Source organism: Chelonia mydas, chromosome 3, assembly GCF_015237465.2.
Source record: "Chelonia mydas isolate rCheMyd1 chromosome 3, rCheMyd1.pri.v2, whole genome shotgun sequence".
Taxonomy (NCBI): Eukaryota; Metazoa; Chordata; order Testudines; family Cheloniidae; genus Chelonia; species Chelonia mydas.
Window position 1 is genome coordinate 103809967 of NC_057851.1, and position 23160 is coordinate 103833126.

At 39.9% G+C, this 23160-nt stretch overlaps 1 long non-coding RNA gene across 1 annotated transcript in view; it reads right to left on the reverse strand.

The window, feature by feature from the left end:
- Positions 1-15963: 15963 nt before the first annotated feature.
- Positions 15964-23160, reverse strand: part of LOC119565697 — a 40618-nt gene continuing 33421 nt past the window's right edge. Inside the window, exons 4-5 of the long non-coding RNA XR_005224506.2 lie at positions 20316-20418; positions 15964-16088 (exon numbers count right to left, since the gene is read on the reverse strand). This is a non-coding gene — a long non-coding RNA (uncharacterized LOC119565697). The remainder of the gene's footprint in view (positions 16089-20315; positions 20419-23160) is intronic.

Genomic DNA, 23160 nt, shown 5'->3' on the forward strand with positions numbered 1-23160 from the left:
GCCAGAACCATATGCAATTTAATCATTCCCCACCTACCATGGATGCACATTCCACTGTAGTTCCTAAGAAATTTCCTCAAAGTCCTTGAGAGGTATGTTTATTAGTTAAACAAAACACTTTTTGTCAAAAGGTTTTTCCATCAGAAAATACTATTCAGTGAAAAAAAATTTGTGAAAACATGTCACTTTAGAAAAAAAATATGGCTAAAATCATTAGAAAAATAATTTTGAATATGTTAATATTCTGTTTGGACACTTTCCAAATGGACAGTTTCAAATTTTTGTTTTGAAATGACTTTTTTTGCTTTGAAATTAAATGTATTGTGTGTATATATATATATAGTATAGAAATGAAAAAAAAAAGATAATCAAAATGAAATGTTTGAATTTATCAAAATGAATCATTTGATTGATCTGAAATTATTTTTTTCTGAAATGACTTTTTTTTCAGAATTTTGTTTTACACAGAGAATTTGAAATTTTGTCATTTAATCTCCATTCAGGATTTTTTTTTTTTTTTTTTAAATATCAACAATTTTTGGTAGGGTGGAAAGTCCATTTTATGACAAGCTCTAGTGTTTATTTTCCTCAAATACATAAATATTCGTATATTTCATAAAATCAAAAGTATTCTGGTAAATAAAGGTTCATATATTATGACACACTATTTAATTAATCTCATGCATACTGTATGCAAATATTCCATTAAAAACATTAGTCTTCATAGCATGTTACAACTGTGTTTTTTTTTAAATTAAGGTTGCAACCAACTGCACAGAATACATATTATTTGAATGCAGTCAGAACTGATGGCTCCATCGTCTCTTTCCTTATGAATTATTTGTATCAAACCTAGCACTGACATGGACTTTAGCAGCCAGCATCAGTCATTTTGAAAGCCAGTCAGATGAAGAAAATTCTCCTTATCTTGAGGGAGTAAACATTTTCACATTTCCTTCAGTGGTTTATAAATGAATCATTTTATTGATTTAATTACTTCAGAGTAAATTATAATCAAGTCCCCCCCCCACCAAAAAAACTAAATGCAAGCCATGTGTATTCTTCCTATTTTAAAAATAATGTTCTTATGCTTTATACAGAATAATAATGCCCCGAAACAAAAAATATAATAGGTACAGTACTTAACCAAATTCAGAGGGGTAGGACAATGATTTTTATAGTACAATTAAGACTAAAATATTGACACTGTGTGAATTGAACAGTTCATTCAAATGATTAATCCAAGTGAGATAGAAATATACCGAATAGATATGAACAGCATAGGCATGGTTGATTTCTCTGTGGGCATCAATGCTCTGAAGAGACTAAGGTTTGCTCTCTGTCAAATTTTGCTTTATTCCTCAATGGTTGTTTTTTCTGTCATTTTGGCTTTCGGGAGCATCCTTCACCCTGCAAGTGAGAGCCGTAGATTTTTACAATGCATTTTAAATTCCCCCACACTGACATCTATTAAGTCTTCTTATTTGAGAAATGAGCTGGCAGCTTGTAAGTGTAATAACAAGTAAAATAAATGAGCCTCACTCCACAGACTGTAACAGGCCTTTGGAAAGTCTGCTGTTTTCAACATGGGAACTCATACAAGAAACAAAATCATTCTCAATTCTTGTAAGGTCAATGGTATTTCAAAATGAATTATCCAGTCTCTCATTCCTTGTTCAGGAAAAAGATTCCCACTAAAGTTAATTGAAATCAGATTTTTCATCAGTTTGATTCTACTAGACCTAAACTCCAAAGAGTTACAGGGAATTTAAAATGTATATTCACGGCTGTTAAAGTGAAGTGATCCACCCAGTAGCTGCACATAACTCCCACGGGCAGTAAAAGTGCCATAACTTCCCATGGGAAGTTGCATGTATGTGTTGAAGGGAAAATGGATCCGTAAAAAAAATCACACTATATATAAAATAAATATGAATAAATTCCAGTATAATTGTAGGACAACTAAGAATTTCCAAAACACATAATTGTCTTAAGTTCAAAATGCAGATAAGATGCTCCGTATCATGTGTGCTATGCAATCCAAATTGTTTCACCAAAACGAGTCTCTCTAAGAAGCTCTGAATATTTTTTTTCGAAAAGAACAAGCAGTCTCTAATAAATAGTTAAGCAGTTCTGTTTCCATCTAATAGTAACCAGCGGTAAATATATATACTAGAAAGTTTTTATTACATTCTTATTCCAAAATGTCAGAACTTGGTAATGGCCTCTTTTGTTGTAATTTTTGGCTGGTATCAAACTGTATTTCAGTTACGAAAAACTCCCAAAAATATGTCTGCTACACACTAGTCTTTAAACCAGTGACACTAGTCTAATACTGCTTGAATTTATTTAGCATATTATAAAAAGTAGGTAATCTGCAGTGAAACAAGCATAAGTACTGAATCTGAACCTTTTGCAAAATATCATTCTTCTAAGATGAAAGAGACCGCTTCAGGGATAGAAGAGGTGGGTTTCTATATAATGTGGATTTAGAGGCTTAATCTTTTGAATTTTCTCCTCTCAACAGTGGTAAAGAGACAGTATTTCTATTTCTTTTCTAGATAAACTTTTAACATCAGACAGGGTAGCCTTTGCATTACGTCAATAAACAATCGCCAGAAAACGGTACTGACTCAGACTGTTCAGTGGATGGAAGGCAAAGCTCAAAACATGTAGCCTTAGTTCACTGCCTGGTGGTTACAGATAAAGCCTAGTCTTTTGTGGTTCTGCAAGACCCAGGGTGGCCCTCTGGTTACTGTCAGCGGGACAGTCTCTTGGTATTGAAAGACTAGCATAGTATTTTTCCCATCACTGAGTGAGTGGTCATCTAGCTTCCAGCCATAATATTATATATTTATACCTGGTAGAGTTATTTACTGCAAATAATTTATCCAATACATCTAGACTCTTCTTTCTGTTTACACATTGTTTATGAAGAGGTCCCAAGTTTACAAGTGTGCTCTTTCTATGCACTCATTTGTCAAATAGTTTGTGTGAACAAATTTTAACTGATGGTTTGCTTACCAATAGGTTGTAATGTGTGTTCACTCTTCATTATTTATGCAATATGATTGCTCAGTCACCTAAATCACATAGGGTTGTTTCTGTTCCCTGATTGGATGATCTAAACTTTATAAATAGGAGGTATCTCTTGTTTTGTTTGTGAAGATTAGTAATAGTTCTCTTCTATGGTGTGAATAATTAAGAGTTTTTTTTTAAATGGTCATGAGAGCATTTTGTTGTGGGTACTTTGGCAATGCTGTAGTATTTGATATATCTTTGCTTTCCACAAATATCCAAGTGAATAAAAACTTGCTCAACCAAATGTTTCAGGTAAAAGGAAGGTTGTGAATAGCAGCACAAGGGGGACTGTTGGGTTTTATTTGCAAGAATGTTCACAAATACTTTTGTGCTGTGTTCACCCAGCTGTCTATACAACAGGAACAGCTTAATATTTAGAGGGATCCCTCTCTTACCAAATTGCTTTGAGCTCTGTTTCATATAGGAAACCATACTGAAATATAAAAATGACACTAAAACTATAAAACAATCTCTTAAAATGCAAAAGGAATAAATGTGTTAAATACTCGGAGGGAGACCATTAAAGGCAAAGGAGGTAGGTATGAGGGGAAGGTAATAAAGATGACCCTAATAGGGGTCATCTTTAAAAATGTTTCTGGATGTTTAAAAAGAGTTTTAAGGCCTTCTTTAAAAGGGAGGTTGATGAGTGTCTCAGGGGAGCAAATTCCATCAGAGGAAAGCCCCAATTGCTTTGCCAGTCTAAAGCAAATGATGAGATTCCTAGAAGGCATCTGTTGTGGGAACACATTGATAATCATCCGGACAGGGCTTGAGGAAGAAGTCTTGAATGTAGCCTACATCATTAAGGGGTTCGGCCACCAGTAGTTCCATCTTAAACTCAATCAACACTATGCAACGCTCAATCAATAACAATCAACACCTGCCAGGAATGGTCTAGATCAGGGGTGGGCAAAAATTTTGGCTCAAGGGCCATATCTGGGTGGGGAAACTGCATGCAGGGCCATGAATGTAGGGCTAGGGTAGGGGGTTGGGGTGTGGGATGGGGTGCGGTGTGCAGGAAGGGCTCAAAGCAAGGTGTTGGGGTGTAGGAGGGGTGCAGCAGGGGATTCAAGGCAGGGGGTTGGGGTGCAGGAGGGAGTGCAGAGTGCAGCAGGGGGCTCAGGGCAGGGGGTTGGGCTGCAGGGTGCAGCATGGGGCTCAAGGCAGCGGGTTGGGGTGTAGGAGGGGTGCAGCATGGGGCTCAAAGCAGGGGGTTGGGGTGCAGGAGGGAGTGCAGGAGGGGGCTCAGGGCAGGGGTTTGGGGTGCACGGGGCTGTAGGGTGCAGCAGGGGGCTGAAGGTAGCGGGTTGTGGTGTAGGAGGGGTGCAGCAGGGGGCTCAAGGCAGGGGGTTAGAGGGCTCAGGGCAGGGGTTTGGGGTGCAATATTTTAAAATTCTGCAAATGTTATTTGCCAAAATCACACAATATAATCACACTAGTTTCAATTATTTTGGTAATTTATTTCAAAATACCTGTCAGCAAGTATGTCCGTAACAATACAGACACACAGAAAAATTCCCCCAGGACTAGAGTTAAAGAAACCCCTACAACAACCCGTTCCTGTTTCTCTGCCCCCTTGCCTGCAGAGCCCAGATGTGGACCTGCCCCACAGCCCATCCACTCACACCCCTTCCCCCCAGAGCCCAGCCGCTGCCATCCCCTAGCCCAGATACTCATACTCCCTACTCCCCAGAGGCTTCCCTCTGGTCCAGACACTCACGTCACTCCCCCCGGCCCAGACACTCATACCCCCTACCCTCCTAGAGCCCAGGGATCCAGAGAGAAACATCCTGATGCTGGGTCCCAGGCTTGAACAGAGTTTCCTGCACACCACCACCTCCTTCTTTCAGGGCATGCTGGGAACTGCAGCTGCCAGGAACCCTCCAGCTCCCTTGCCCTCCCCCAGGCATTGTCTTCTATTTCCGAGCTGAGCTCTGCTGGGTCAGGTGGTGCCTAGTGGTGGGCAGCACCTCTGCAGCCCATTTCTGTAGGGGGAAAGGAAATTCTGCATGCTCAACACTATTTTCTGCAAAATTCTGCGTGGTGCAGTGGTGCAGAATTTCCCCAGGACTAATTGCCATGCCTGTAAGTATGCCGCTCTGTAACCACTCAGCGGTATAACAAACCACCTGGAAACAGTGACTTTGGATTGTGGGAGGAAGGTGGAAATGGTGGAAATTCCATTCATATATCTAGTCCATTTTAATTAACGGTAGTCCATATAGTCCACGGGTGACAAAATCATTGGTCCCAAATTCAATTGAGGTTTGAAATTTTGTCCAGAAATGTTCTGAGGTGGTGAGAGTGAGGGAGTAGAAGGGTGAAGGCTTTGAAGTTGTGTGTGTTTGCATGAAGCCATAAGCAGCTAAGTCACATGGAAGCTAATGCATCATCCTGTTGATTCCCTCAGATTTCTGTCCCAATCCCGGGTGCTGATAGCTGCAAACTTTCCCTGAAGCAGGAACTCCAGATAGGTAGTCACATTTTGGGGAAGGACATATTTTCCAGTGCCACCTTGGTAGCTGACCAGCTCACTCCACTCACAGATGTGCTCTTCAGTCACTATATTTTTGAATATTTTGGTTGCATACACTGCAGGTTTCCCACTGGCAGCTTGGAATAACGTCTCCCTTTGCCAATCAGGCACCACAAGAACTATTATGTCTTTCAATATGTGGAAGTGCTGAAATGATAGAAAAGGTTTTGTAGCCCAGCCACTGACACCTGTACCTTCACTGCCTCCTAAACCCAACTTCTCCAATTTTTATAAAAGAAAAAAACCCAAGATTTGAATTTTTAACTCACCATTGTCTCTGAACTTCTTTTGCTGCTATTAACCAAGCTGAGTCTAGGGAACTTCTGTGGCCTGAAGCATCTTTCTCACAATATACTGAAGTTGAGTTTGGAAAAATAACATTTTATATCTTTGAAATCCCTCAAAGATTATTTCTGTGCTCCCACAGTGAGCTATTTGAGACAATAACCTTCTATGTCTTGTCCTATTCCTAGACCTGTCCTTGCTGCAGTACCTGAACAGCTCACCCACGCTGCAGCTGAAGCCTGGTCCAATGTGCCTTCATGGACGGTTCCAAGAAGAAGCGTTTCCTTGATGAACTTATGGTTGAAGTTCTGGACAGGGCCAACAAGCAGGTCCAGAACCAAAGACAGAGGGACCGTGGCAAGAGTAAAGGCTGAGTCTGGCTGCACAGCTTGAGGACAGGGTTTCAGTGGGGGAACAGGCACTTGCTTTGCAGTTCCTGGAACAGGAATGGACAGAGCTTAGCAGAAAGCACTATTTGAGCAGCTGATGTCTCTAATGGCCTCAAGTGTACCGGCTCCTGACACATCATGTTAAATGTATAATTTGCTACATTTATTCAAAATTTACACTTCATGGGTAAAATCCTGGCCCCTCTGAAGTCAATGGCAGTTTTGCCATTGATATCAGTGGGGTCAGGATTTTAATAGATTCCTAGATTATAAAGTCATAAGAGACTATTGTGATTATCTACTCTGACCTCCTGTGTAACACAGACCATAATACTTCCCTGATTAATTCCTGTTTGAAGTAGAGCACCTTGTTGAGAAAAAAAAAATCCAATATTGATTGTAAAAGTTGCCAGTGATGGAGAACCCACCATAACCGTTGGTAACTTGTTCCAATGATTAATTATCCTGTGATGGGGTTTACAGACCCCACACTAAACCAGGGCAAGACACAAACCAGTACTGAGCTACGGGGACCCCCATCATGCTGGGGCTTCCGGGCATGCTCCTGGTGGAAAGACAATTTAAAAGGGCACTGGTAGCCCAGTGAATGGGGGGAAGTAGATATAGACTGCACCAGGAAGTAAGGCTAATGCCTAGAGCTGTGAAAGGAGTGCCTACAGCATTGTCAAGGCTAATCTGGAAGTGGTAGTCCCGGTCCCCACCTCCACCCACATTTGGGGAGTTGGAAACTCACAAGAGACTGACAAATGGGACATTGTGCCCCTGGAAGACTAAGTGGATACTCCTAAATCTGTGGCCATGCCCCATATGGAGGAGCCACAACCTGGAAGGAAGGGACCCAGGGAGGAATATAACTTGGGGTGGACCAATGAGTGACCCGGACATTTTAACACCCTTCTAAGGGCCCTGGGTTGATACCTATTCTCAAACTTTAAATAGGTAAGGAGTCTGGCTCTCTGGCCTGGAGCCAGATATGGAATGAGAGTGCCTAGTGGACCACTTTTGATAAGCAGAACTGGTGCTGCGGGATGAACCAACCACCAGGTTAAGGCACCTGATGCCGATGCTCATCAGACCCCAGAAAAGGTGTTGGTTGATATAGACAGCAGGATGGTGGCCATGGAAGTTGGAATCCATGAAGGAGTATGTAACAACTCACCTGCCAAATCAACTAGCCCTGAAAATGGATGGCACTGGAGCGTCAGGTCCATACCCAGCCATAGCTGGCAATGAGAGCCGTGGGGGCTACACTGCGATGATTAAGAGGGACGCTGCGGTACACCTTCAAGCCTGGGGCTTGGGCTCGGGTGGAGCTGCCACAGGTGCAGATCTTGGTGGTAGTAGCAAAAATTCAAAAAAGAACTTTGAAGGCCGAAGTGGAGAAGGGTTCCATGTGAACAGCAGTTGAACATGGGTCAGTCGGTCCTAAGAGATAAGCGAGTGCCGTTCCGAAGGGACAGGCTATGGCCTCCATTGCCCTCAGCCAATGGAAAGGGAGTTGGGTTCAGATCCCCATATCCTTCACCTCTGCTATGACCAAACCCTAAGGGGAGTGAAAGTAACTCTCAGGAGGGATTGAGGCTGCCATATATGACCCAGCCAGGGTCCCCTCTGGAATGGCCAGGCTGGAAAGAACTGTGGAGCCACTGCCTGACCAGAATGCCAGCTGGATAGTTCACTGACCTGCTGCATACCTTTGTGTTACAAATGTATGCCTTATTTGTCTAGCTTCAACTATTAGCCATTTGATCTTCTTGTACCTTTGTCTGCTAGATTGAAGAGCCCATTATTAAATTTTGTTCCCCATGCAGTTACTGATAGACTGTAATCAAGTCACCCCTTAACCTTCTCTTTGTTAAACTAAATTTAAGAGATTGATATCCTGGAATCTATCTCTATAATTCATAGTTTCTAATCCGTTAATCATTCTTGTGGCTCTTCTCTGAACCCTCTCCAATTTATCAACATCCTTCTTGTTCTGATGTCCTCAGTTCTGGACATAGTATTCCAATAGCCGTTACACCAATCCCAAATACAGAGGTAGTATAACTTCCCTATTCCTACTCAATATTCCCCTCACTATGCATCCAAGGATCACATCAGCTCTTTTGGCCATAGTATCATATCTGGCAGTTTATGTTCAGCTGGTTATCCACCATGACCCCCAACTCTTTTACAGCATCACTGCTTCCCAGGATAGAGTCCCTCATCCTGTAAGGATGGCCTACATTCTTTGTTCCTAAATGCAAAACTTTACATTTGACTGTATTAAAATGTATGTTGTTCGATTGTACCTATTTTACCGAGCAACCCAGATCACACTGTAACCAGATCACTGTCCCCTTTGTTATTTACCATTCACCCAATCTTTGTGTTTGAAAACTTTGTGTGATGATTTTATGTTTTCTTCTATGTCATTGATAGAAATGTTAAATATCATATGGCCAAGCACTGATTTTTGCTGGACCTTACTAGAAATACACCCAATTGAAACACACACACATTTCCAATTTACAATTACATTTTGAGACCTGTCCTTTAGCTAGTTTTAAATCTATTTAATACAGAAATATAGAACATAAATATGTATTGAGCACTTCTGCCTTTCCTGTATTATTATATAAAATTCTACCATTCCTAGCTAGTAATGGACCAATATCATTGTTAGGATTCTTTTGTTCCTAATATACTTTTAAAAACTCATTATTTGTATTACAGTAGTATTCACGAGGCCTCCATTGTGTTAGACACTGTTCCTCTTATTGTCCTTAACTCTGATGGCCATAGGTTTCTCCTTGTGTCCTTGTGCTTCCCTAATCAATTTTCTACACTTCTGGTTTATATTCATTACAATCAACTTCCCCTTTCTTCCATTTACTTATATTTTTCTTTAAAAATTTTCTACCTGTCTTTACTTCCTCTTTAAGCAAGCTTGCTGTTTTTAAAAACTAGTGAAGCCTTCTTTCTCAATTGCCAGATTATGGCTTTTTCAGCATCTAATAAAGTGTTCTTAAGCAGATCTCGACTATTATGCACATTTTCCTGTTTAAACTTGTCCCCCATTATTTATTTGTTTTGTTTGCAGAGAGGAAAGTTCTCATGCAGCATTCCAAAAAGTGCTCTAATCCTATTCAGTGCCCAAGAACAAGATTTGTGCACCTGTGGCCACATAAGTGGAGGAGTCTGCATATGCAGATGTGATTGCAGGGTTAATCTTCAACGTATCAGAAGCACTGGTACCAGTGATTCTGGGGCTGTTGTACACATTTTATCTTTGGTGCTATTAGAACTCTCTTTCAGTGGAGTTGCTACTCATACACTCTGTGAACATAAATTAGTGAATGTTCAAACTGACCTTTATTTACTTTGAATACATTTCATACTGCTGAAGGGGTAATTCACAAACTGTTTGCTCTGACGATTCATATAACATGGAAATAGCATGCATGGTATTACTAGTCTCTAAGGTCACATGGTATTATATCTATTTTCTTATTGGATGAGTGAAGCATTCTAAACAAGAGACTGAAGAACACTGAATAATCAGCCATGCACTTCTAGGGAAATTCTCAGCATTGTAATCATTTGAGCTAAAGTTTTTGAAAGTTTGTGGATTTGTGAACATTTTTCAGGAGTACCCAGAGAGGATGTGAACATTCATATGATCCCACAAAACCATGGCATAGTCACAAAAACATTCACAAATTAGTTTTCATTCTCTGCACAACAACACCCTTGAACTATTAGGGTTTGTTCTATAGATCACCAAGAGCAGAAAGAGATTGGAAAGATTAGCATTTTGTCTGCTCTCCAAAATGGTTTGAGCTATTCATTTTCTCATTGAGCTATGGTTTTAGCTACTCATTCACTCATTTTCAAACAGTTTTGTTATTTATTTAGTACTGAACATGGCAGCATCTATATACCCCTCACATAAATGGACCTCTCTTTTGTGGCAAATGCAATGAAATCATTTGTAAGCTCTTACCCAAGAGACCAGCAAAAAATGACTGCCTAGTAGAGATTTAACTAGAGTTTAACTAAAGGTTGAACAAAAGGATACTGGAGACCTCAGGGATAACGTAAAAGTATTCGAAGAGTGTTGCATATTAGATTTTGTTCTTAGTGAAGATTTCATTGTATTAATATAACTCAGAAGAAAATAGAAGGCTTCAGCCCTGCCAGGAAGTCATTACAGGATGCAACATACTGTATTTCCTTGATTTGTCTTTGTGTTTCTCACAAAATTACAACAGACTAGGATCATGGTGTTCTTATTGATTGTGGATGTTTGACAGAGCTGCCGAATTTCAGTGGCTTTTGCATACATCTTCAATTTATCACTCAGGTAGATAGTGCCCAGGTGCATATAACTTTATACAACTACATTTGTTTAATGTTTCCTGCCTGTGACAGCATTTTTATTTGATTAGCATTAGAAACAGGCATATGCCTTCATGACAGTAAAGACAGTTCTTTCGCTTTGAGAACTAGCTGCTGTTTATACAGTAGCTTCAGATAACATTGACTAGTATCCAACACTGTTTCATTAACAATTGTATTCAAATCCCATTGATTAAATATTGCTCTTAGCAACTGTATAAAAATGGCACTCTTTAGTGGCAAATTATTTTATGCTGTACCATGCTTGTTAATTACTTCACTTTCTTTCCCACAAATTCTTCCAGTGCATAGCTAGAAAAATTGCGTAACATGGCTTTAACAAGAATTCGATATGACTGTGCAGTTCCACAGATCCAGTGTAAACTAGGAAAAATTATATTAATACGATACCATTCATTTGTATCTATTATTTTTAGTAAATATCTGGATCCTACAAGGATGCCAAATACAGAAGATTGACTGGAAGCTAAAGTTATTTTGAATATTGTTGTCTATGCTAGCTCTATCACACAAAAATCTGTGTGTATCATGCATGTGTTATTAGCACACTGGTGTACAGAGCAAGACATGGACCTTATATTCTCATTAGGAAAGAAGGCTCAACAGCTTTCATATGTGTTGCCTTTGTCAAATCTTTGGAATCTCCTGGAGGGACAGAGTGATGAATACTGGGGTGCTCAAGCAGGCCAGCATACCCAGCATGCAAACACTCCTCAGCTGGCTTGGGCATGTGTGCTGAATGAATGATGGGCACATCCCAAAGGACATCTTCTATGGTGAATTGGCACCTGGAACAAGGACCCAAAGGATGCCCAAAATTCTGTTTCATTGTGTGGAAGCAAGACCTCAAATAAATGGACATGGATGTGGACAACTGGAAAAATCTCACTCAGGACCTTTGGAAACAAGAGCTCAACACAGGTCCCCAGAGTTACAAGAGCAAGCCGTCCAGTTTAGCAGAGGAGAAAGGAGCGCACAGAAGGCGGAGCCCAAAGGGTTAAAACATCACCCTTAAATGTGGCAGCTATGGCAGGGATTGTCTCTCTTGAGTGAGTCTCTTCAGCCTCAGTCACAGCCACAGTTGCCATAAAACCAACTGAGAAAATTCTTTACCTCTCAGGGGCACATATCCATGGTCTCTTGAGACTGAAGGATGCCTACTAGTACTAGCTCTATCAAAGGCACCAGTCCTCATTAAGGCCATAGAGTCAAACAAATCTGAAGTTCCTAGGTCAAGGTTGGGATATTCAAAGAAGGAAATTACAGGAGTTAGGCATCTAACTCCCATTGAATTTCCACACCCTTAGCTGCCTTCTGAAAATCCCATCCTGAGTTATTTCATGCATGGCAAGCCAAAACCAGGGAAGAAATAAAAGGGCAGGAAAAATTTCCAGTAACTAATGTCTTGTTTTGCCTTTTTTTTAAATCTCTAATTTCTCAAAGTATTGTCTAATTTACCATAAGACTTTTCAGAAATACTCTACAGCATGTCAAATTTCAGATGGACAGAAAGCCACAGTCTTAGCTATATGAAGAGAGTGGTACCTCCCCAACATACCTGGGGAAACTCCAGCACCACAAATAACACTAACTTTGCTTCTTTCAGTCTTTTTTTTTTTTTTTTCAAATATGCAGAGAAGATAGTTCCGGGGAAAAGGATAGTTTCTAATGTTGGTGTTCAAGGAGATTGGAATGCTGAGCGCTGCCTTTTAAATAATTAAAATGATCAGGTTAGCATTTACATGTACAGCAGTTACCATTAAAAAGTCAACATTTCTTAACAGTTACCAGGTTTCTCTCCTAGTCTAAGAATGGGGGGAGTGGGGAAGGGAACTGGTATCTCATACACTACGGTAGGTAAAGATTGATTTCTTTTCTTTTTTAAATGGTGAGCAGCATGGAAGATTTTAAACAAATGAGCACGTTGGGGAGCAAAATCTTTCCTGGAAGCAGATTATATGTAATCAAGCAGCGGGTTTTGCCACTGTAATTGAATTTTGCTAATAAGCGCCAATAATTAGGAATATAACTCTTGAAAGACAGTAACATGGAAATAGATTTTTTTTCTATTTTTGTCTAAACATTGTTTTGTGCTCTGGAGACAGAGCAATCTGTATGGCTAAGAATGCCTTGGTAAAAGTATGGGAAATCGCTTTGCGTTTTCTCAGTGGAAGAAGCAAGCGGACTGCCAGGATTCAGAGGAAAACAAAGGCTCTAATTGTACTTACAAAGAGAGGTGCGTGGAGCCACTGGGAATAATATCCGACTTTGTTTTATGAGCCCTCCAACTTGTTCTCTCAGCCTTGTCATATGATCACCAGAATGCTGAATGGGATAGGCATGCCATTTGGCTTTTGGGACTGACCAATTACTTGCACACTAAAGAAGAGTGCAGATAGACAGCTGACACATAAGTAGAGCCACAGTCACACAATAAACAGAACACATCCTTAGTTTGGGGAACAGAGGGGCTTGTTAAATATGAACGCCAGTGGTGAATGGTTAGGCTTAAAAGAAAAAATCTAGCCTAACAGCCATGTTTGCCTCTCCACTGTTCTCTGCAGCCTCCATTGTATCTTTTTCTCTCTGTAGCCAAATGACCTCTAAACCTTGCAAACAGCACACAGAGCTTTTTTCTTCCTTCTCTGTGTAGACTATTATCCTTTCATCTTGAAAGGTCACTGAGTATCGGTTGAAGAAATATACCACTTAGCTTTGAGTGTGCTCTCTGTTTGAAGTGATTTGCCTGTTTGTTTTATAAATGGGGGGTCTGTCTACAAACAAATTGAAAATTAGTTAATCGCCTTTTCCAGGCAGTGTACTGTAGGTGCTGTGCCATAAGGAGAACAGGTTAATCCTAAAACAGATTGAAATACTTCATCAGCTGCAGCCACACACAGCTCAGTGACTCAGTGCGGTGATGAGGCGGTTGGGCATTCTGAGTGAACATAGTTCTAATTTTCAAATGCTGGTGCTCTCACAGCTGCTCATTCGTCCCACTTTTGCAGTAACTAATATCCTGCACTAAAATGAGTTTGCTAGATCATGGGATGCACATATGCATATTTCAAGCCCCATGATGGTGAGTCTAGACAAGTCAGAAAAAAAGCATTAGAGTTACCAATTGTACAGGACCAAACATGACAAAGGAATACAAAGTATTGTCTGATAATATCAAGCACTGAAGTGTGATTTCTGTTATGTATTTGTAGAAACTTATATAATTAAAAAAATCCTCTTTTAGATACATTTATAAAGAAATTGTATAACGAAAACAGAAAAAAAAAATCCAGTTCACTTTCTTTGCATTTGTTGTTGACCAAACAAACATTACATTAAAGCTGGTTTTCATGAAGTTTTCCACGCAAATAGATTGCAGTATAAACTAGCAAATGTATTTTATTATCTTATATAATTTTATAGACTTATTTTTTTAAATGTCAACTCTCTGCATTTCTAACGTATTCAGAGAGCAATGTGAAAAAAATGGAAAACAAAAGGGAGCACGATAAACAGGTAAGTAAAACAGGAGCCAAGTTCAGAGCTGCATGGTAGCAGGATCCAGAGACTTAGAACACAGCAGGCTAGAGTGCTATAGATTCACACCATGGCTTGCCATGCACTAAGCCTCTGTGTCGACAAGCCCTAAGATTCTGGTTTCAATTCAATAGGTTCTTTTATAGTGTATTAATTCATAATATTAAGTTCTACATAAAGGCTGTGCCATCTATTTTGATGGTGAGAAGACAGTGGGACAGATTGGTATTATGACTGTCCAGTTCAGAAATAGAACTGATAGGCATTTAAAAGAAATAGATTTCTGTTTTGACAAACTAGGTTGTTTTTTGTGTAGGTGATTTTTTTAAATGTAAAATGGCTTGGTTATTCCAATCTCTTAGGTGTTTAATGTCCAACATCACAAAATCACTACCAGAACACACACTAATTGGCAGACTTGCTAGTAACAGGAGGTAAAGAATGAATGGGTAGGGAAACTCTCTCAAACTTTGAAGTGGATCTTCCAGTTAAGAGCTGAGACACTTTAATGGGGTAAAAACAATGAGGAGTCTTTGTGACACCTTAGAGACTAACAAATTTATTTGGGCATAAGGTTTCGTGGGCTATAACACACTTCATCAAATGCATGGAGTGAAAAATACAGTAGGCAGGTATATATATTATCGCACATGAAAAGATGGGAGTTGCCTTACTAAGTGGTGGGTCAGTGCTAACGAGGCCAATTCAAACAGAGTGGAATTAGCCTGTTCCCAAGAGTTGACAAGAAGGGATGAATATCAACAAAGGGAAAATTACTTTTTGTAGTGACCCGGCCACTCCCAGTCTTTATTCAGGCCTAATTTAATGGTGTCAAGTTTGCAAATTAATTCCAGTTCTTCAGTTTTTCATTGAAGTCTGTTTTTGAAGATATTTTGTCAAAGAATGGGCGCTTTTAAGTTTGTTATTGAGTGTCCAGGGAGATTGAAGTGCTCTCCTACTGGTTTTTGAATGTTACAATGTTACAATTCTTGATGTCGGATTTGTGTCCATTTAGTCTTTTGCATAGAGACTGTCCAGTTTGGCCAATGCACATGGCAGAGGGGGAGAGGAGAACACTTCAATCTCCCTGGACACTCAATAACAGAATTCAACAAGAAACTGCAGAACTGGAATTAATTTGCAAACTTGACACCATCAAATTAGGTGTGAATAAAGACTGGGAGCGGCTGGGTCACTACAAAAAGTAATTTTCCCTCTGTTGACATTCACCCCTTCTTGTCAACTGCTGGGAATAGGCTACTTCCACCCTGTTTGAATTGGCCTCATTAGCACTGACCCCCACTTGGTAAGGCAACTCCCATTTTTTCATGTGCAGTAATCTATATACCTCCCTACTGTATTTTCCACTCCATGCATCTGATGAAGTGGGTTTTAGCCCACAAAAGCTTATGCCCAAATAAACGTGTTAGTCTCTAAGGTGTCACAAAGACTCCTTATTGTTTTTGCCGATACAGACTAACACGGCTACCCCTCTGAAACCTGTTTGATGGGATAGTATGAGTCATGCTTGCCCCATCTCTCTCCAAGCTTTGTATGTCTTTTGGGTAAATACGGCACTTCAGTTTCCAGGGATGTCAGGCTGGCACCTAACAAAAATACTACAAACATCATATTTTTCAAAGAATTGGAGTCTGAACATTGTGTTTTTTGTGAAGCATTTAATCCTTGGTTTGATGACATGCACATACAGTGATTTTGAAGACGTATTGATGTTCTAACTTGCCATAGTGAATACTCCAGAAAGCAAAAAAGTACCATTTACTGGAAGGCTGCTTTGTTTTTTACTCCATGTTTCATTCTGCAGCTCAGAGATCCTGAAGGAAAAAAAGTGAGTCATTGGCATTGCTGTTGCTCTTATGTCATTACTCTTCCTTTCAGGACACTGGAAATTAACCATGTCTAAGTGTAGCTATAAGATCCTTGACTATTACACAGGATAAAAAAAATCCCTTTAAGAAAACCCAGAGAAGTATTTCTTCTGTGCTGATGCATTTAGGATATGTTCACAGAGCCACAGAATAAAGGACTTTGGATCAAGTGAAGTACTGCGTGATTCAAGGCTGCTGAGCAAAGTGATGTATTTCGCCACAGACAAAGTTATCCTCCAGAATGTTAGACAAATGTGCAGTGTTTGCAGTGGCAGTCTGTTTATAGACCAGAAGAGTAATGACATCTCTATGTAGAAAGAAAATTTGCCCACATCAAACATTTTTCAAAAAAATAAAGAAAGGTAAGGACAGCTGATTTCAACTCCTGCTGCTATATGACCTTGGTAAATGTTTATCCATGATTTGCATAACTTCTGTTCAAATGACTACATCTTTACAATATGCTTTGCATTTTTCCTTTGCTTTAAAATTATTATTTATGTGTGTTAAGTAGCACCTAGATACCTCAACCAAGATTGGGACCCCATTGTACAAACACACAGTCCCTGCTCCAAAGAATTTACAATCTAAATACATAAGACAGACAAAGGGTGGGAGAAAAGAAGCATTATTGTCCCAGTTTTATAAATGAAGAGCAGGTAACTATTATAATGTATTATTTACTGTATATACTCTATCATAAGCCAGTTCGTTTATAAGCCAACCTCCCTAAGATGGATAAGTAAAATGGAAAATTTTTATGACCAATTCATAAGCCAACCCTATAATTCAGGGGTCAGCAAATCTATATAATCTATAACCTATAATCTCCCGGGCCACCAGGATAAGCCACTAGCGGGCTGAGATGGTTTGTCTACCTCGAGCGTCCGCAGGCACTGAGGTAAACCTAAGTAAACAAAGTGTCCCGCGCGCCAGCTGCTTACCCTGACGAGCTGGGACAGCAACTGGTGGGGAAATTTTTGGGGGGGGGAGAAGCTGGGGGTCAGGGGAGTAACCCGTGACAACCCCCCACATGACCCCACCCCTAGCCCGGGACCCCCACACTCTCCGGGGAGGGCCAGAGGAGGATGTCTCTGGCCCGGCTGGAGCTGCTCTGGCAGGCTGAGCAGTGTGGCCGCAGCCTGCTCCGGCAGGCCAGACTGGGCAGCACGGCCGCAGCATGTTCCAGGAGGCTGGGCCAGGTAGCATGGCCACAGCATACTCCAGCAGGCCGGGTGGCGTGGCCACAGCCTGCTCTGGGGGGCAGGGGTGGGCGGTGTGGTTGCAGCCTGCCAGCCCCAGAGCTGCAGCTGCTTCGGAGGCTGAGGGGAGAGCAGCATGGCCAGAAGCGGAGAGACTCTGGCCCCACCTCTTCCCTTCTGCCTCTGCTGGCTGTGCTGCCTCTCCTTGCCCCCTCTGTTGGGGGGAGGGGCTGTGTCCCACCTCTCCCCCTCTCTATACCCATTCATAAGCCGCCCCCCTTCTCTGGTGCTTCCCTTTTTTTACTAAAAAAATTCGGCTTATGAACGAGTATATACGGGTATATACAGTAGTGCCCAAGGCCCACTGTGTTAGGCTGTGTATAAACATATAACTAAGACAATCAAAGAGCTTACAGTCTAAGATTGTGATTTGCCCAAGATCATAGAGGAAGCTTGTGGCAGAGCCAGAGAGTGAACCCATATCTCGTAAATACCAAGTCAGTGTCTTACATGCCCACCCTTCCTCATCCTTCTTAATTTGACACATGCCTCCCTGGATGCTGAACTGATTTAGGTTAAAAAAAATCCGGATTGAAAGTTTGTTCAAAACTTGAAATAAAACCCAAATGACACTTTTTTTCTGATGTTAATAATATCTCTTTTTTTCTTATTAATTTTCATTTGCAGAGACCCCAGCACAGGTTCTGGCTGAGCTCAAAAGTGGCAGTGCATGATAGATTTTGTTCAAGGTATTTTGAGCACATATGAAAGTAGGAAGTACCATTTCACAAGATAGTTTATTCTCATAAAAAGTCCAGCTCAGGATGGCAGACTCAATCATTTGACACTTTGTAAAGTTACAGTCATATATTGGGACCCAAATTCTGTTCTTAGCTACACCTACACAACCACCACTGAAGTAATGGAGGCTGAATTTGTCACTTTTGAATGTTAACATTTGCACTGCATTAGAAAAAGAATGCAGCAGTTACAATATAGTCCTCCTGGCTTTAAATGTGACTGAAAAGATGTGGGATTTTAATCAAACCTTAATATAAGTGGATTCTCAATATAATAGTTACTTTTACAGAGCCCTACCAGCTAGATCAGGATTAAGCAACAGGCATTTCAATAGTGATCTACAAAAAAGAACTTTAAAAGAAAATGGTAGCTAAGCACACACAATATAAGGATTGGCAGAAAGAATTCTCTTAGTGTCCTTAGTCAGTCAAATATTTCTCTCGATTACTGTGCAGGACAGAGGCAGAAATGGGCAGTTGTAGTAAATTTCACTGTGCAGCATATAATTGGCTTTACTGGCCACTGTATTGTGCTGCTCAGTTCACCAGGAAAGGCCAGAGAGATGGGTAGACAGATGAGGAGTATGGCAACAGTTACACCGGGATGTTTATTGGGGGTTCCTTGCCATTAAAACACTACCCTAAGCCTGCACAGCCATTTTTTTCTTGCCTTTCTGTTGTCTTTCCCTATTCATTTATACTTTAAGTTCCAGGTTCCTGAAACTTGTGGTTTATTGTGATACGTTTAAAAATCCATCTTAGCATGTGGCACCTTCCTTTTTCTCAATGGTAGCAATGAGAGTCATCAACCAAGCCTAGCAAGATAGTGTGATATTTAATGGCACGTTCTGGGCTGCAGGATTGTTTTTCAACAAAATGGTGAGGAAAGAAATTGTGCACAAATTGTAGAGAGAAACAATGCAGGCAGATGGTGTCTGAGCTGTTTAGTGCATTATATATTTGTAAACAAATTATGTAAATTTTAAAAGAAAAAACTACAAATTGGTCTTTAAGACATCTGGTAAAAAGCAGAATTTATTAAGCTAACATTGAATTAATGGAAAATAAGAAATTGAAAATACACAACCGTATTCTTGGTTCTCTTTTTAAAATTCTCATGTCCCCCCAAAATTGGTGAGATTGAAGTTAAAACTAAGCTGTTTGTGTCTTTCAGGTGATTCAAATATTGAAAGATGAGCCAGTTTGCTGCTGCCAGTACTACTCTTATTTAATATTTATTTTACAAGAACATTCAAAGGCTGTAATCAGGATCAGAATTCATTGTACTTGGTCACATACAAAGTCACAATTCCTGTTCACCTGGAGTTAATTGCAGAACCAGGGCATAGAAAAACAAATGGCACATAAAAGATGGGAGGAGAGATATACTATCAAATATCTACAATTTAATTATAGGAAAGGATGATAGCACTGCCTATAATTAAGGTTGCCTGCCCCTTCCCATTAGAAGACCCTGTTTTCAGTTGCCTATACCTTTGATAAACATTAACCATTTGGGCTGACATTTTTCATGCCTGGTGTCCACCTCAGGGTGAATTTTTCTGAAAGGCTTTTGTTTCACTGTTCAATATTTTGTTTTATCCTCATTGTTCTGTGTGTAGCCTTAGGACTTACGTAGCACACCTATTCAAACCTGCTTTGAATACAGAATTATTAATTTCTGCACAAGCTTTTCTATGGTGTTCATCACTTGAGAGTTGGTGGGTTTCACAAACATTAATTATCTTCACAACTTACCTGTGAGGTGGTATTATCCCTATTTTGCAGATAGGGAGCAGAGGCACAGAGAGATTAAAATTAAAAAATGCCCACTAATTTTGGATGCTCAATTTGAGATACGTAAGTAATTTTTCAGAGTTCTTAGCATTATATATCAATGTATATGTGCAAAGCACAGCTCTCATTGACTTCAGTAGCAGCTGTGTACTTCTGCAAATCAAACCCCAGGGTCTCAAGTCAGGAACTTAGAAGATGAGAAACACTCAATTAGTGACCACAGCTGAAAAGCTTGGTCTAAGTTATTTGCCTAGCATTACATAGGAACGCTGGCCTAGGCAGGGATAGAATCAAATTATTCAGGGCAACATTCAACTGCCTGAACAAGACCATCCTCTCTCTTCTGGCAATCTCCTGCCTCATTCAGTACACACCTTCCAACTCCTGCAAGAAATGAGGAAGGGATCCCACATACAACAGCCTCCTTTACTACACAACCCTGATTCATCACAGGATGCACAAAATGAGGCAGAGGTTCTGTGGAAAAAAATAGCACATGATCAGGTAACTAAAGACTGTATACTAATGCATATACACAAGGAGGACAAATTAAGTTTAGGACAAAGAAAAGAATGACATAAGGGCTACATTTCTTAAACAACCCAGTTTTAAATTAATTTTAATTCATAAACAAATTAATTGTAAATTAAAAGAAAATGTATTTTGTCCTCAAGGAGTAAGGTCTATAAGTTTGAGGATGATACGTTGTATTCTTCATACATAATAGATGGGTTGAAACTGAATTCTACCTTGATTATGGAGTTGCAATCAGTTCCTCTATTATAAAAGGACCTCTTTTTTTCTCCCTTTTAACTAGAGTTGGTAGAAAAAATGTTGGTGGAACAGTTTGCCACCTGTAGATGCAATTTCATCAAAAATGATACTTTTGCAGGAACATGTCAATTCTGATAAAATTTTCAATGGCAAAAATTCAAAAGGAATTGTTTAGACTTTATTGTTTAGATTCATTTCATTTTTACTACTAGTTTATAAAGTTTAATATTTTATGTATGTTATACATAATAATTACTCATTTATATTTTATTAAGGTTTTGACATTATCAAAACAAAATTTTGATGGTTCTGAATCAAACTTTTCTAAAATGTTCATTTTGTGGAATATATTGAAACAGAAACATTGGCTTTTTTTTTTAAGGAGTTGGAACAAAAACAGTTTTCTAAATGTCAGGATTTCCTCCAGAATGGAAATTCCAGTTTCTAACTAGCTCTATTCCTGACTTATTCAACAGTCAGCCTATCAAAGAGAGACAGCCCTGGGTGTCACTTATCTTGCATCATCCTTCTTTCTCCTTACCTAGCTCACAGCGGTATTACACTTGTCCAGTTTCTTGGACGTGTCAAAGCTATTGGCATATGAGAAAACATTCCCCACTGTAACTGGTGTTTTCCTATGTGTCTCATGATATATTCACTGCCTATATCTCAGGTCCCTTCTCTATCAGATTAATTGTTTTGAATAAGCAACCTTTTATCAACTATAAACCTTCCTTGGAAAAACCATCACACAGTAATGGTGCCTCTGTCCATATTCATATCTTATCACCCCAAATAAATGCCTTATTGAATCAGAATGCATCTCCCCCCTCCAACAACAATCTGCTTTTTGTGCTGGCTGCTTGCATGATCCTTCTCGTTCTACTCTGGAAAAAGACAGGAGGTTTATTTAAATCATTTGGATAATGCACATCTTACTGATTCTTGTAAGAAGAGTTGTTGTTTTTGTAGCGGATCATGTTAGTTGTCACTGCCTGTAATATTATGTGTCACTGAGAGGAAGAATATCAAGAATTACTTGGAGTATTAGCATTGTTGGGTAAAGCAATGCTTTGGGGAAAAAACTATATCAGGTATTTTCTACTGCAGTGGCTGGACTGCATTCCCAAAACCTCCAGAAGGATTATGGGTTTTATCCATGTGTTGTCACTTTCATAAACTTCAGTCTGGTCTTCAGTATTAGAAATAACCATTTAGGAAGTCTGGGGCTGTAACCAAATAATTATTGGACTTTGATTTGCAGACATTAGCACATTAAACAGAGATAATGTGACATGAGGAAAGAACATTTATTGATTCTATACAGGATTGCTTTTCAGCTCGGTTTCTTTGTAAGGCACTGACAGAATGAGATCAAATACTGAGCATTAATGTTTATGGATAAGAATTTGTTTTATGTGCTATCCCAGAAGTGTACTTTTTTTCTTTTCAAAGAAGGGTTTCTATGCCAGTATGTTCCTTAAAACTCAGACTCTTCCAAGAATATGTGAAACACCAAATGATGTTGTAGAATTACACATAATTAGTGGAACTGATTGAAATGTCTTGACTAATTTTTTGCCTATTAAAATCGCTTGTTTTCAAAAATAAAATTTTGGCACAAAAATATATAAAATTAATTTCCCTGGTTTCCCCCCTTTTCACTGGCAAAATGGAAAAAGGAAGGGGAGAAAGGGGCATAGAAGGGGGAAGGAGAGTGTGGTTCTATAGAGAAAATTGTAGCATAAGGTTCTGTATTTTTCATCCCTCAGTGATTTCAGATGACATTCCTCAGTTTATAAATCAAATAATGTTTTCTTCTAACCAGCACTCATGTAAATGCAGACTAGACTCTGAGAGTCAAGGTAGTGTCAGGACCCTGATATTTAACCTGGCCCACCAGAACCTTAGGTGCTGGGCCATAGTGATGCACTAAATCATAGCCCCTTACCAACAGCCTTAGTGCTAAAGGCCTACAGACCGACAGCAGCCACACCCCAGACCCCTGATTGGAGGGACAGGCAGAACTTTCATTGGGTACCTGGACTACATAAAGACACCAGGAAGAGGAAGGTGTCTAAGCAACAGATCATTGTCTGCTGGTTGCTGCCCAGACCAGCTTGCCTTTACTGCTCTGCCTAATCCTACATTATTGTCCTGCTGCCTTGCCTGACCCTACCTTCCCACTTCACCTGATCTCATCTCCCCAACCTACTGACCTGGCCCCTTTGATTGGATCTTCTGGCTACTGGCTCCTGCAAAAACTCCATCAATTGCCGTGGACTGCCTCTGAGATTAATTGATCACCTTTCGACCCGACCACCTGTGCACACTTGACTACAGCTCTAGAGTGTCCCTAGCCCACCGTTGCCACCAGGCATTACAATTTGCTCAAATTCCTTCAGTCTTCTCCTAGGCTCAGCCTTCCAGAAAACGGTATTATAA